The sequence below is a fragment of the Dasypus novemcinctus genome, chromosome 17 (genome assembly GCF_030445035.2).
Source record: "Dasypus novemcinctus isolate mDasNov1 chromosome 17, mDasNov1.1.hap2, whole genome shotgun sequence".
NCBI lineage: Eukaryota > Metazoa > Chordata > Mammalia > Cingulata > Dasypodidae > Dasypus > Dasypus novemcinctus.
This window is the reverse complement of record NC_080689.1, coordinates 11,026,523-11,042,188: the sequence shown is the minus strand read 5'-3', so window position 1 is coordinate 11,042,188 and position 15,666 is coordinate 11,026,523. Positions and strand designations below refer to the sequence as shown.

The window sequence follows — 15,666 nt, the reverse complement described above, 5'->3', positions numbered from 1 at the left end:
AATAAAAATAAATCTTAAAAAAAAAAAGCCCCCTGGGAAGGCCTCGGCCACCAGGCGGCCGTTCAGGCTGGCATCCTCCTCTACCCTTCCTTCGGTTATAACAGTATTAAAGCCGAGTTACGTACAGCTCCCCCGTGACCTCAGCTACTTACAGCGTCACTTAAATCCGTACAGATACGGATGTTACTGCGAACTTTTCGAGCTCGTGGCTCTCAGCCAGAAAATGAAACAAAAATACAAATTAAATACTGGCTAAGTTATAAAATTGTTAAAAATCAAATGAACTGCAAAGAACTTTCTGCCCCTAACGGGGCACAGCGCAGGCAGGCACACAAGGCACATCTGTGGAATGAATGCTGAAGAGGGATTTTTATCGTTATCATGGACGGTGATTTTGTAATTATCGTGGTGCTTCGGACCTGGCTGTGTAAAGGCCGGACCGCGATGGAAACAGCATGGAGAGAAGAGCCATGGGAAGTGGCTGCCGCTGAGGTCTTTGGAGGACAGCCTCTGACACCTGACCTCTGATCCCGGAACCCTGGACAGGAAGTGGCAGGAGCTCGGCTTGGAGCACAGCCTCCCGCTGGGCATCTAAGTGCCACCACGGTGGGGGTTCCGGGCTAATTTGCTGACCATGTACCAAGAAGAGTCCTGGGTACAGAATAGGAGCCCAGCACATCGCTGTTCAAAGGCCAGCCTGGCTCCTCTGCAGGCTGCTCCAGCCGCCCCTCCTGCACCTGCACCCAGGAAGCCCCCACTGTCCCCTGCCCACTCGCCTCTCCCCGGAGGGCCCTGCAGGCGGCCTTTGTGCTTTACTCCTGAGTGCATGCTTCAGCGTGGCAGGGAGCAGAAAGTGTGCATTTCTCAGGTCAGGGAAGAAAACAGCATGAGCAGAGGGCAGGAGGTCCCAGCCACATCTGGGGCGTGCCACTGATGTTAAGGCACCCACAGGAAAGAGAGACACCTCTTACACTGAAGCTGGGTGCCCTGAGGACCCCGGTGCTCTGGACAATGGGTTCATCTCAAGACCCCACCAGTTCAGAAATTCTGCTTCGTCTAGTCTTCTTGTCTTTCTCTGTTTACGGAAAAAATGGAAAAACTAAAACTTCCCAGCAGTTTACATAATTGTTGTGAAAAAGAGGTTTGGGGAGAAAGGAGACTGTTGGTAGCAGCTTCAGCCGGGCCCAGGGCCCCAAGCCGTGGCAAGTGGGGGGTCAGGGGGACACCAAGTGCTGTTGCTGGAACCCTGTTCCCACAGGATTGGGCTCTGCCACCAACACCAGACCCTGGGCAGGGGCAGGCCAAATGTTCTCAGAGGGTGTTTTGCCTTCCGGGGCTGGAGAAATGGGTGTGTGTTGGGGGGAGCGGGGAGCAGACGGTTCCCGTGGTGCACGGGACAAAAGTCAATGCAGGACCTCCCTTGTGTCCCCTCAGCAGGGACCTCTACCGTAGCACCCCACCCCCAATTCATTAGGCTTGTGGTCCCCCAAGATCTGTCCCCACCCCTTCCCCTGCTGCCACACCCTGCCCTCCATCACTTCTTCCCAGCCACACTGACTCCTTATGGCTCTTGGACCAGCCAAGCTCCAAGTGTCTACCCCAGGACTTTTGCACAGTAGTTCCCCAGCCTAGAATATTCTTCTCCAAATAATGCTGGGGTTCACTCTCACACCATTCACAGCTCTGCTCATATGTCACTTCCCGCACTCCCTGGCTAAAACAGCCTGCCCAAGCTCACTCTACTCTTCTTCTCTGCTTTATTTTCCTCCAAAGCACATGCCTCTGCTTCTGTATGTTTGTTCTTTGGCTTATTCTCTCTCTCTGGAAGCACCACAAGGGGAGGGACTTTGCCCTTTCTTCTTCTCTATTGTGCCCCCAGTGCCTAGACGAGCCCCTGGCATGACTAGTAGGTGGACTGAATGAACGAAGCTGTCTTCCCAGAGGTCAAAGACAGCCATCTACCCAAAGGCGTGAAGAAATGCCTCGGGGTTTGTTGGCTCAGCTAGGTGGATGCCCATTTTTCGTCCTCAATAATCTGACTGCTATAAAAGCTACTGCTGGTTAAACAGTAACAGTCGTAAGGCTGGCTCCTGCTTGTTGAGCCCTTGAATGGCAATGACTTTGAATCTGTTTCTCACGAGGCAGGTATGCGGTCACTGCAGCAGATGGTAAGACCAGAGATGCTCCAGGGCGCTGCCACCGGGTGGGTGGACGGGGAGCTGGGACAGCCACCAGGGGGCCTCTGTCTGCAAGGAGGCTCCCAGGGACTGGTACCTCTGGGATTGGCATTATGCTCTTCTCCAGTTTCTGCTCAGAAAAAGTGAAAGTCTCACAGCTGGCTTCCTCCAGCGCTGCTACGGTTAAACTCTTTAAGGTGGCCTTGAACTCAGGGATATTACCCGGGCTTTGCTATGGAATCACCTGACCTTCTGTTTCCTTTGGTCTGGGGTGGGGACCTGGTATTTGCATTAAAAAAAAAACAAAAACTCAACAGTTGATTCTGAGGTGCAGCAGGACCCAAAACCTCCAGAGCCCAGGAAGAGGTGGGAGGGAGTTGAGGGCTAGAGTGAGGCTGGTAGGGTGCCTCCCTTTTAAAATAAAGACACGGTCACTATTACTGAGCATTACTTTTGCCTCAGGCTTGGTACAGTTATGATGATTTTTCTTTTTTGAGACACGGGGGCGGGGAGAGGGGTGGTTCTGGGGACTGAATCCGGGACCTTGTATGTGTGAAGCCAGCGCCGCTGGCTTGCCCGAGTTGGTTTTTCATTTGTTTTGCTTGTTGTTTGTTTTTGTTTTTTCAGGAGGCCCCAGGAAGCAAACCTGGGACCTCCCATGTAGGAGGCAGGTGCTCAACAACTTGAACCACATCTGCTCCCTGTTATGATGATTTAATTGTTATTTAAACATTTTGCTACTTTATTCATCATGGACTGCTTGCATTTTGATTTTTTTTTGAAGATTTATTTATTTATTCCCTCCCCCCACTCCCACCCTGCTGTCCGTGTCCATTTGCTGTGTGCTCTTCTGTACCTACTTGTCTTTTTCTTTTAGTCTTCTCATCTTTCTCCTCCAGGATTCAGAGGGATTCAGCCCTGGGGACCTCTGATGTGAAGAGAGGTTCCCTGTCAAACGTGCCACCTCCGTTCCTGGTCTCTGCTGTGCTTCACTTTGACTCTCCCCTTTGTCTCTCTTTTGTTTCATCATCATCTTGCTGCGTGACTCACTTGCATGGGCACTGGCTCACTGCGCAGGCACTGGCTCACCACGCGGGCACTCGCACGGGCACTCAGCTCACCGCATGGACACTGGCTCACTGTGCAGGCATGCTTTCTCTTCTTTTTCACCAGGAGGTCCCAGGGATCAAAGCTGGGTCCTCCCGTATGGTAGGCGGAGACCTTATCACTTGAGCCACATCGCTTCCCTCATTTTGATTGTTTTAAAGTATTGCATTAAAATAATATTATTGTGGGGTTTTTTTTGGGCACCACGTTAAATTTTGCACGTGAAACAGGGAACCCCTCTCCTTCCTCTAGACAAAGTGCTGGGAGGGACTGAGCATCTTCTGTTGTTTTAGGGCTCGGGATGCGTCTGTGGCAGTGTGGGGTGAAGGAGAGGAGAGGCTGGACAGGGAAGGAATTAAGGCTTTCCTATCAGCGTTTCGGCAGACAATGAAGAGTGAAGGGAGCTGCGGTGGCATCTAATTCCATCACAAGCGCCTCCCTGCAGGTGCCCCACTCACGCACGCAGGTTCCCCAGGCCACGACTCTAAATACCATCTTTGTGCGATGATATCTCCAGGTCACTCCCCTTCCCTGAAGCTGCAGCCTCGTGGATCCAACTTCCTGCTCGACAGCTCCAGGGGGTACCTGGTAGCATCGCAGACTTGTTCCGAGCAGCCTCTTGGTTCCAAACGCAAAGCGACAATAAACCAGAGCTGCTCTCCGCAGCCTTGCCCATGTCAGGACAAGCAGCATCACGGCCGCACTGCCAGCCGCTCACCCCTGAGTCACGCTGTCTCCCGACCCCCACCACGTATCCAATCCACCCGCGATCGTGGCCGCTCTGCCTCCAGAATGGACGCGGAAGGCCTTCCCTCCATCCGTCTGTCCCCCTGCCGCCCCTCTGGCCCGTGCCTCCAGGCTGCAAGTCTCCTGCCTGGCCTCTGGCTTCCGTTGCCAGCCACATCCAACCCTCTACATGAATGCTCTAAATGTTAACTTGATCATGTCATTCTGCTGAAAACCTTTCCACAAAAACAAGCCCAGCAAATGAAATGTCTTACCATTTGACCTGACAGTCTCACTTCTAGGTATACACCAAATAGGGTGAAAACGGAGTCGCAAATGGATTCTTGTACCTCAGTGTTCATAGCAGTGCTACTCGCAACAGCCCCAAACTGAAAACAACCCAAATATCCATCAACAAACGAGTGAATAAACAGAATGTAGTGCAGACACACGATGGAATATCATTTGACCATAAGAAAAAAAATGAAGTTATGAGACCTGCTGCAACATGGAAGAAGCTTGAAAACATCTTGTTCAGTGAAATAAGCAAAGTACATAAAGACAAAACTTGTTTTATATAACTTATAGGAGGATTTCTAGAAATAACAAATTGGCAAAGATAGAAAGTAGATTAGAGTACACTGGGGAAATGGGAGTGTTTGTTTATAAAAATAAACAACAACAATGTCCAAATAGACATGCTCTTTGCCTTTGGCCTTGAAACCATACCTGATCCAATCCCTGCGTAGCTGTCCAATCTCACCTTCTGTCCCTGTCTCCCTTATTCTCTGTTTTCAGCCACATCAGCCTTCCTTCTGTTTCTTCAACAAGCCAAGCTTGCTTCTGCCTCAAGACCTGGGCACCTGCAGTTCTCTCCTCCGGAAAGTTCTTGCCCCTGACCCTTCCTGGAGTGGTGCCCGTCATTTAGAACTCTTTTGAAAAGCTACCTCCTCAGAGAGGAGGTTCCTGCTGACCCCCCATGTCACTCACTCTCCCATCCCTCTATTTGTTTTACTTATAACACTGATCACTCCAAAATGATTTTAGCATGGTAATTTTTAACTTGTCTGCTTTTTCCCTCCATCAGCAGGTAGGCTTCATGAAAACAGGGCCTCCTCTGTTGACTCACTGCTCTATCTCGAAGGCCTAGAACAGAGCCTGGCTCATCCTAGGTGTTACTAAATATTTGTTGAATAAATAAATTATTGAATAAACGAGTGAATGAATGAATAGGTGAATGTTAATAATAGAATTTTCCCTTGAAAATGTCCAGAACCTATAGGCTAGCAGGATGAATTTTATGCTTCAAGTCAAAGAAGGAAAGACATACAGCTAAGGAAACTCCAAGCACCGTAACATATGAAGTTGCTATTCTTCGTGGAAACCTGGTAAGCACCATCAGTGGATCTGAAAGGAAGATGCCTGTGAAGTGGTCAGTGAGCAGCAGGACACTGGCCTCCAAAGGCCCATGTCCTAATCCCCAGAAACTTAGATGGCAAAGGGAAATTGAGGTTGCACAAGGAAGTAAGGTGGCTAAGCAGTTGACCTTATCGTAAGGAGATTCTACTGGATTAGCCGGGTGGGCCCAATGGAATCACACAGACCATTGGAGGTGGAAGAAGGAGGAAGAAGGGTCAGAGTGATACAAAATGAGAAAGACTCACCTGCCATTGGTGGCTTTGGAGATGTAGGAAGGGGCCACAAGCCAAGGAATGCAGGTGGCTTCTAGAAGCTGGAAAAGGCAAGAAATCAGATTTGCCCCTAGAGATTCCAGGAAGAAATAAAACCTGCTGATGCCTAGATGTTAGCCCAGTGAATAAAACCTGCTGATGCCTACATGTTAGCCCAGTGAGACCCACTTCAGACTTCTGATCTCCAGAAAGATAGTAAATGTGTTTGAAGCCACTGTTGTAATAATAGTAATAATAACAGCAACCAAAGCAGGTGCCACTTATTAAGAACTCATGTACCATGGTCCATTCTAGATGCTTTAAAGACATTTTCTCCAGTCTTTACGGGATAGCCAGCAGTCTCTCGTTCTATAGATACTCAGAAGGTTTAGTACCCTGCCAAGGGCCACACAGAGAGGAAGTAGCAGAACAGGATGTAACTCAGATCTCTCTTGCTCTGAAGCTCGTGCACCTTCAGTTACATTTTAGTGACACTCAAGATAGAAAAACGGTTCCACTTTTTTTTAGTATATCATGTGCCCAATGCTTTAACAACACTATCTGTAATGCTCATAATATCCTGGTGTGGAAGATGTTATTATTCCATTTTATTGATGAGGAAACTGAGGCTCAGAGAAATTAGGTGACTTGCCCCAAATCACACAACTAATAAGTGTGGGAGCCAGGGTTATTGGTCTCTGAATCCCAGGTTTGGTCCATACAGCAGGCTGCCCTCAAGGCAATCCCTTGCCCCAACGCTGTACTTACAAAAAAATAAGTGAGGTTAATCCTTCCATCTTCTGTTCCATGTTTCAGTATTCATATTTCTTCTTTCTGATAAACAGATCTCTTCTCTTTCTCACCTTGACCTTTCAACCCATCTGTTCTAGAGTCAACTTTGGATTAGTGACGGGGAAATGGTGTTGGCTAGGAAAATCAAAAAGAACCTCTGAAGTCTTGAGAAAACGCAGGTGGAAACAGGAAGGAGCTTTCTGTCAGCGTCCAGACCCTGGCTGGAGAGGGCATAGTGGATGCTTTCCTGCGGGGGCAGCCAGAGCCTGGAGTCCCTCGGGGTTTCTATGGAGACACTTCTGCTGCTTTGAAGTCTCTCTCTCCTCTCAGGACACCAGCTCTAAACTGGTAGAGGCGCCAAATAAAAGGAGGCGTGCTGGTGGAGCTGTTCTCCCTCGGATCACGATGAAAGCTGCTGCTCAGACCACAAAATAAGGAGCCCCTTGTTTGGGGAGGGAGTAAAATAGAGGCACTCCCCCCACCCCATCTTGCCAATGTAATTTCATGGAAATAGCTTTCTAAAGCAGGTTATCTGAAAACTAATTTTATTTTCCACAGAAACAGTGCTATCGATGCTGTGATTCTGACCCAGGAATCAGAGAACACCATATGAGGGTGGGGGCAGAGAGGGAAGGGCTGTGGCCGCAAGCCAAGGAGCGCCGGCAACCCACCAGAAGCAAGGAAGAGGCAAAGAGTCAGGTTTCAGAAGGAGGAAGGGCCTGCTGACACCTTGATTTCAGACGTTTAGCCTCCAGAGCCGGAGAAAATAGAATTCTGGTTTTTTGGGGTTCTTTTTTAGCAAATTTTTAAAATTCTTTTTTTAAAGATATACACAAAATGTTACATTAAAAAATATAAGAGGTTCCCATATATCCCACTCCCCACCCCACCCCCCACTCTTTCTACATGGACAACCTCTTTCATCAGTGTGGCACATTCATTGCATTTGATGAATACATTTTGGAGCACTGCTGCACTGCATGGATTATAGTTTACATTGTAGTTTACACTCTCCCCCAGCCCATTCAGTGGGTTATGGCAGGATATATAATGTCCTGCATCTGTCCCTGCATCTGTCAGGACAACTCCAAGTCCCGAAAATGCCCCCATATCACACCTCTTCTTCCCTCTCCCTGCCTTCAGCAACTCCTGTGGCCACTGTCTCCACATCAATGATAATTTCTGTTGTTTTAAGCCACCCCGTTTGGGTGCTTTGTGATGGCAGCCCTAGCAGACTAAAACGGTTTGGGCTTTTATCTCAGATAGGCTGTAAACACATGACCAACTTGGGCAAACATGCTGGGAGCCTGTCAACAGCATCTCTTCTCTCTCTTTCCAGCCAGCAGAACTTGAATTTGGTCCAGCTATGCCTTGACATCCAGGAAAGTGGGCTGGGCCCTGGCTTGGGGGAACATATGTCCTAGTGCCAGCCCATGCAATATAAGGGGGAGCTGGCTGGGGTGCTTGTGGGAAAGAGTTTTGCTTCCATTTCTACAGGGCATGAGTGGACCGGGGCGGAGCACGGGCATTTTGTGCTCATGTGGCAACATCAGGTTGGAAACCCAGACGCACAAACCCTGCTGAGCAGGAGGAGGTCATGTCCTTGCAGACATGAGTGAGCTGCCACATCAGCCTTGGATTGTGACCCTCCACATTTGAAATATGACGTGTGCACTTTGAGTCGATGTTTCAGAGTAAGTAAGTGGGTGGCTATATATTCTTCTTCCTCTCTTGGCTCGTGTAGATGGAGCATCCCTGCATGGAGATGATAAAGAGAAGACGTCCCCAGCCAACCCATGAGGAACATGGAGCACGAGACATAGGTAAACCTTTGTTGCTCTCTGGAATTGTTTCTACAGCCTAACATGGCCCATCCTGGCTGACATAGTAGGCATGGACTTCAGGTTTGGGTCAAATCACTACCAATAACTGGTTGTGGATATTTGGGCACGTCAGTTGCCCTCACTGAGAATCAGATTCCTCATCAATAAAATGTTCGTATTCATGAATGCCTCCAACAAGCTACAGAAAATGTGAGACTTAAAGAAAGGACACCTGGGGAGAAGCAGTTACAGCTATCTATATTCAGTAAAAGCTCATTCTCTGATCCACTAGTTCCTTTCCAGACCTGAGCTTCCTCATCATTAAATAAGAACATTAAGTTAAAGTGACAGATCTCTAAAGTCCCTTTCTGCTCTCATTCTATTGTGGACCCAAAGACTTCAGGCAATCTCAATCATAGAACCTGACACAGGAGCTTCTGCACTTGCTTGGAAAATGATGCATTAGTTGGAAGAGGACACTGAGTGTCTAGCTCTCCCTTCTTGGAAGACAGGTCGGACCAGTTCTCTGCCCTAAAAATCATTTATTATGTTCATAAAACACTGGGTAGTCTCTTGCAAATAAATAAGTGCACGGAGTTATTGGATGTCCCCACGAGGCTTCATGAATATGCATCTTCATGAAGATGGGCTGACATCTAGGAAAGCCGCATACATTTATTTTTTTCAGCTTCTAATCAGCCATTCCAGGCACTGGCTGTTTACTTTTCACTTGCTTATGTGATCAGATCTGCTTGGCTGGCTGCATTTCCAGGCTTCCTTCTCAGTAAAACCATTTACCATTTAATAAGCCGAAGGGTAGAGTGTGGCTGCAGTAAATCGGTAGGGGGCCAGGTTGGTTGACCCCCTTCTCCCTTCAATATCTTGGCAGCATTTAATTGGGTTAACCATTTTCTTCTCCATCCAATGCTCTTCTCAGTGGGAAGACAATATTTGCAGACTCCTCTCCTGGCAGATTTCCCCTACCACCACCCAATTCCTTCAAACAACAAACGGGGCATCTACTCTGTGCTGGGGGTTCCACACAGAGCATGCCTTAATCTAGTGGGACAAATGCAATAATCACTCAAATAATGGAAAATTACCAGGCTGGGAAGAGCTGTGAAAGCTGCGGTCCTGGTGCAGAAACCACTGCCTCAGGGGGGGCGGTGGGGTCGCACCAGTCACCTTCTCCACTGGTGATCCTACACCCTCCCATTCTACAGCAGCGAGTCCCAAAGCTTCCCTCTGACCCCTCCTGGAGTAGCTGGCTTGCGTTTCCAACAGCCAAGTACACAGCTCAATATTAGTACTTGTAAGAATAAAACCAAACTTGTATCAAGCATGTATTAATGCTATGTGCCAGGCATTATGTTATGTGTCTTACATGTATTTACTCAATCCTTTTTCTGAGCCCTGTTATTATTCCTCTCTTAGGCAGGAAAACCACAGGGTGAAATACATGCTCAAGGTCACACAACTGGGAGGTAGCAGAGCTAGGATCTGAACTCTGAATTCTGAGACCCAGCCTGGGCTCTTTACCAACTCCATTCTCTTGCCGCTTGGATGCCTCTTGACATACTTCTCTTTTTTTTAGAAAGTACTGGGGAATGAATCCAGGACCTCGTGCTTAGGAAGCAGGTGCTCAACCACTGTGCTACATCCTCTCCCCAATGAGAAAATTATTTATTTCGTTTCAGAAGCAGGTGCTCAAACACTTGAACTACATCCACTCCCAGACACTTCATCTTTAATATATCTAACAGCAATCTCTTCTTCCTTCTCTCCACCCTGGCCCCTCCAGCATTCATGTCAATGTACCAGAGAGCTCCTCATGGCTGTCTATTTTTCTAAAAATGGTGTCTTCACTCTCCCTATCATGTAGGTTTGAAAGCTTGAGTCATCTTTGATTCCTCCCTTTGTTTCTCCTAACCTATCGAATCAGTTGCTAAGTCCTGTGAATATTTATCATGCAAGGTCTTCTAGATCATTAAAGCAGCTTTTAAATCATCTCCCAGTTTCAGCCCTGCCTCCCTCCAATTTTTCCCACAAATGATAAATAACATGAGCCCTCCTAAATTCCAGTACTGATTGGGTCCTTTGTTAATGAAAATCACAAAGCCTATGTCCACCATTCCACCTGAGCACTTTCTGAGTTGCAAATATCTCCACTGGGACTTACCAGGAGCACCTGATACTCCTTATACCCCAAAAGAAATCATACCTTCTGTTGCAAAGACTAACCCCTCCCCCACCCCATCCATTTTCCCTTTCTCCTTTTAGTAGTAGAAACCCAGAATATCTTGTCTGAATACAAGACAACATTTCCTATTTCCCTTGTAGCTAGATACGGCTGTGTGATTAAGTTCCAGCCAAAGGGTTGTGAGTAAAAGGAATGTGAACAACTTCTGGGCCATGATCTTAAAGAGAAGAGGCACAGTGTGGTAGTTTGAGACTGTATGTACCCCCAGAAAAGATCATGTCCTTAGAGTTAATCCAGTCCTCATTCCTGTGGGTGTGGACCTATTATAGGTGGGACCTTTTGATTAGCTCACTTCAGTAAAGCATGACCCAGCGTGGGTCTTAATCCTCTTCCTGGAGAGCTTTATGAACAGGATGAATATGGGGAGAGGGAGCCACAGATACAGAGAGAAACCCCCAGGGGCTGAGAGAGAGGGTCCTGGAGGCCAGAGGCTAGAATCAGCAGAGTGTGGAGTCACAGAGAGAGGAACCCACAGAAGTGGAGAAAGCTAAAGAAAGAGCAGCCAGAAGCTGAAAGCAATGGAGCCCAAAGAAGGCAGAGAGGATCAGACACTGCCATTGTGCCCTGCCACGTGCCAGGAGACCCTGATGCCTGGATTTGGACGTTCTTCTCAGCTTCAGAATGTAAGCTTACAAGGTAATAAATCCCCATTGTAAAAACCAACCTGTTTCTGCTATGTTGCCTTGGCAGCCTTCAGCCAACTAAAGCACATACCCTCCTTCCCTGCCTTCTTCCCTCTCACTCTCGGTGGTGGAGCATCTTGGGCCATGCAGGTGAGGAACAAGGTAGAAGGCAGCCTCTTGGCTCATCACGCCCTCTTCAGTCACTCTTCTCCAAGGTGATGGAGGGATTGTTCTAACCAGTACCGCCGGCCATGGCATGCCTCTGCTGAAATCCCACCAATGACCAACTCCAGAATGCAAGAAAAATCACTGTTTCTTCAACCAATAAATGCCACAGGGAAAGGGGAGGGAGGAGGAACTGTTATTGACTGAAAAGGACTTCAGAGACTTACCAACCACATGCAATGTGTGAATCTTGTTTGGATCCAACACACTTCTGTTAAAAGATTTTCTGAGCTGATTGGGGGAACTTTAAAACTGGCTGAATATTAAAAGATTTTATGGAATTAGTGCCAATGTTTAAGGTGTAATAATGATATTGTGGCATGTTTAAAAAGAATCTTTTTCTCTTAGAGATTCATTATGAAATACCAACAAATGAAATGATCTGATGCCTGGGGTTGGTTGGAAATAATCTGGCAGGGAAGGAGGGCAGTGGAAGAATATAAATAAAACAACATTGGGCATATATTGATAGCTATTCAACATGGATAAATGGGCAGTGGAAGAATTTAAATAAAACAACATTGGGCATATATTGATAGCTATTCAACATGGATAATGGGCACAAGGAGGTTCATTACACTCTTTCATTTTTGTTTATGTTTTGAAATTTCCATAATATTTTTTTTTCTTAGTGAGCAATGAGCCTGTAGGAACCCTGTTGCATTCAGGGTCAAGTTGAGGATCCCACCGGGAAGGCCTGGAAGGCTCTCTTGCCTCAGCCCTGACCTCTCCAGTCTGCTCTCCTGTCACTCCCTGAGCTTTGCAAATATTCTTCTATTGGCTTCAAGTAGTCTTTCCCCGTCAGCTCCCCGGGTTGCCACTCCACGGCCCTCTTGGACTCCATGCATCTTTCCATACCCATACTCCACCCGCCTCCGCAGAGAGCAGGAGGGCTCCATCCTCTCTTCTCCTCAGAGTGCGCCCACACGGCCCAGGGACAGCCCCCTCCAGCTGTGTGGAAGCTGTTGGTTTCCTTCCGGTGCTTCTACACCCTCATCTCCCAGAGAGCGCCCATTATGGCCTCTGTGTCTTCTCCTGCAGAGGCCTAGCGTGGAGCCCGCACACAGCGGGCATTCAATAAATGAATGAGTCAGGAGAAAAGGCTGTGCTGAGGAAGCAGTCGCTTCTATTACGGATAGGATGCAAGTGCGAAGAAATGTAAGGCTACACAGTCAGAAGGGGCTTTCCAGGCGTGAGGAAATCGCTTGTGGGAGGCGGGCTTCCGACCTGGAGACGTTAAAAAACCCAAAATGTTATCAGTCCCGGCGGCTTAACTTCTGTAAAGGGGACGAGAACAGCGAGGAGAACGTTTCCGCCGAGAATCAGTTTGTCGGAAAGGAGGCGTGAAGGCTGCCGCCCCTCCCGAGGCCGGGCTAGTGGCACAGCGTCCCCCTCTCCTCCTCGGCGCCGCTCCTCCCCGGCGCCGGCGCCCTCAGCCGAGTAGACGCCCGGGCAGCGAGGAGGGGAGGCTTCCGCCCTCGGGAGTCTGAGCTACAGCTATATCTAGAGACGGATTTCTCCACAGCGAAGGAAAACAGAGACATTTGAGATAAAAAATAAGAAAGCGCCTCCTATCTCTTCAGTGAACAGGATTCTAATTAACCTCGCCCGCCTCTGGGCTCTGTGGTGCAGTCTGTTTACGACTTCTTATAAATCCTTTTACTTCTGCAAAGTTCTTCCCAAATGGGCTGCCTTTTCCCTCTGCTCTTCCACGAGGTGGAGATAGCACCCATGGCTAAAAAACCCTCCAAGCTACCCAGTGCCCCAAAGCTACTGCCTCTGTCTCTCCTCTGATTTGGGCCTTGAGAAGAGGAAATGATATTGGATTAAATGAGGCCAAAAATGTTCTTCAGTGGAGGCAGGCCAGTCATTAGTCCACAGCGTGGCTGGGGAGGGCTCTCTGGGTGCTGGGTGCTGGGAGGCAGCCGCGAAGGAAATCCGTGGGGGCCCCCCTCTTAGAGCGTACCGTGATGTGGGGGAAGCCAGACTGAGTCGCCGTGGCTCCACCTGAGTTTGGGGGATGTGGTAAGGGACAGTCTGAGCACAGCTTGCCCCCTGCACCTGTGACCCACAGATAAGCCCGGTGCTCCAGACCGGATGTGCTAGGCTGGTCCCCAAGGGATGGTGAGTGGGGCTGACTCCTTTCTCGGCAGTGCCTTGAGGTAAAACTCACCCCCACGACCCCACTGCGTGGCATGCGGGCACCTCCTCCACAGACCCTGAGTATGTGTGAACAGTCACTGCCGACTGGCTGAAGTACCTAAGTTTTAAGGTACCAGCCCACCCCTGCTGGTTTATCTGCTCCTGACAGGGAGGGAACAGGGTCCCTGTTTCACAGCACAGCACGAGAGGGGTGTGTGTAGGACGTCTGCCTGCCTCCGCAGCGGAATGCGACACACTGGCCATGAGGACCGACACCCCCCGTGAAGCTTGCTCTGTCTCTTCTCTAGGTTAGCAAGCTGTGTTCCACCCAAAGCCGGGGACTCAGGCTCTGCCGGCAACCCTGACACCTGCAGACCGTGGAGGGTGCCGGGCCCCTAGGACTGCTGTGCTGCGCAGGCATTGGCCTGCTCTTGCTACCCTGCATGCGGTGAGACTCCTTCTTGGAGGTGGTAATAGATGAGCGGGGCGCCAACAGGCGACAATTTGGAAATACGTTTTAGGAGAAAAAAGTAAACTACAAACCAGGCCAAGATTCAAGAGAAGACAAGCCTGGTTTGTTTGTTTTTTTCTTCTATTTTCACCTTTTTTTTTGGTCTTTATTTTTTTTAATGTTACATTCAAAAAATATGAGGTCCCCATATACCCCCACCCCTCACCCCACTCCTCCCCCCATAACAACAATCTCCTCCATCATCATGAGACATTCATTACATTTGGTGAATACATCTGAGCACCACTGCACCTCATCACTACCACCAGCCCCTTCCATAGTGCACACAATGAACGTTTGGTGAATGAAAAGATAAAGAAGATAACATCTTACAAAAAGACCACCTTTTTGCCCACAGTGCCCCGACCACCTGCTCTACCACTGGTCTGTTATTTAAATTAGTAATTTCTTAACAAGTAACTCTACCACTAAACTGCAGTATCCAAGACAAATGCCATGTACAATAAGAGGGGAAAGTAAGGTACTAGTATTTTGGGGTCTCTGCTATAAGCTTTGCAGTGATTTGCAATTAGGGGTTAAATTGTGTCCCCTAAAAAGACATGTTTACATCCTATCTCCCAGCCCTGGGAGTGGGACCTTACTTGGAAATAGGATCTTGGAAGACGTGATGAGCTAAGATGAGGTCACACTGGGTCAGAGTGGACCCTGCTCCAATCTAACTGGTGTCCTACTAAGAAGCGGAGGGCTGGACCCAGACAGGAAGGGGAGGAGGCCATGTGAGGACGGGGGCAGAGACTGAAGCCCAGGGATTGTTGGCAACCCCCCAGAAGCTGAGAAGAGGCCAGGCAAAGTTCTCTCTACGTTTTCAGACTTCTCTAACAACTGCGAGACAATAAGCTCCTGTTCCTCTCAGCTGTCCAGCATGTGGTACTTTGTTTCAGCAGCCCTAGGCAGCTGAGGCAGCAGCTCTGGAGTTTCCATCATCTTTATTTTACAGATGAGCAAATGGAGGCTGATGCTGGTAAAGCACATTGCACAAGGTCACCCCGAGAGAAGGGGAGAGGTGCAGCAAGGATTCAGGTCCAGGACTGTTGGAATTCAAAGCCCCTGCTCTTTCTAGAATTTAGGGCCTTTCAGACTTACTTTGGGAGGACAGGGATGACTTATAAAGTTGACAGGGATATATCACAGCTAAAAGAGTCTTTTTCCAATTTGCACAAAATATTAATTGAGAGAATTTTCTTTCTTTCGGGGTTTTCTCCTATTGTTTTTCTCGCAGCTTTGTTGCCTGCCACTCCTTATCTGATAGTAAACACCAGAGGTCCTAAAAGGAATGGAAAATTAGGAAAGGAAAATTAACAACTATTCACGCTCCTTCCAGTAAATGTCCTTTTATTGTGGAATGAATACTCCCAATTTTGATTTTATTGAATTTGCTTTCCAAGACCCTCAAGGGCTAACAGGGGAGTAAAATACATGAAGTTCATTAAAAAGGTGTTTGGACTGGGTGTTCTGAGGAAGGCTGTCCATCTGAGGGAGAACATCATGACAAACCCAGCCCCAGATTAGCAAGGACACACCAGGGGTGATGAAATTAATTTCCTATTCAGAAAGAGCTGGTCATGTTCCTCCTTCACCTTCAGCAAGTA

The 15,666-nt window shown here is 48.3% G+C and overlaps 1 protein-coding gene across 4 annotated transcripts in view; it reads right to left on the bottom strand.

Annotated features, from left to right (window-relative positions):
* GPR45 (G protein-coupled receptor 45) overlaps positions 1 to 15,666 on the bottom strand; it is an 89,105-nt gene that overhangs the window by 53,720 nt on the left and 19,719 nt on the right. The window contains exon 2 of one of the 4 annotated variants that reach the window (XM_058278278.1): positions 5,675 to 5,742. The exons of the other annotated variants lie outside the window; for them this stretch is intronic. The gene's annotated coding sequence lies outside the window, so the exon portion shown is untranslated. The remainder of the gene's footprint in view (positions 1 to 5,674; positions 5,743 to 15,666) is intronic. 4 annotated transcript variants of the gene reach the window in all.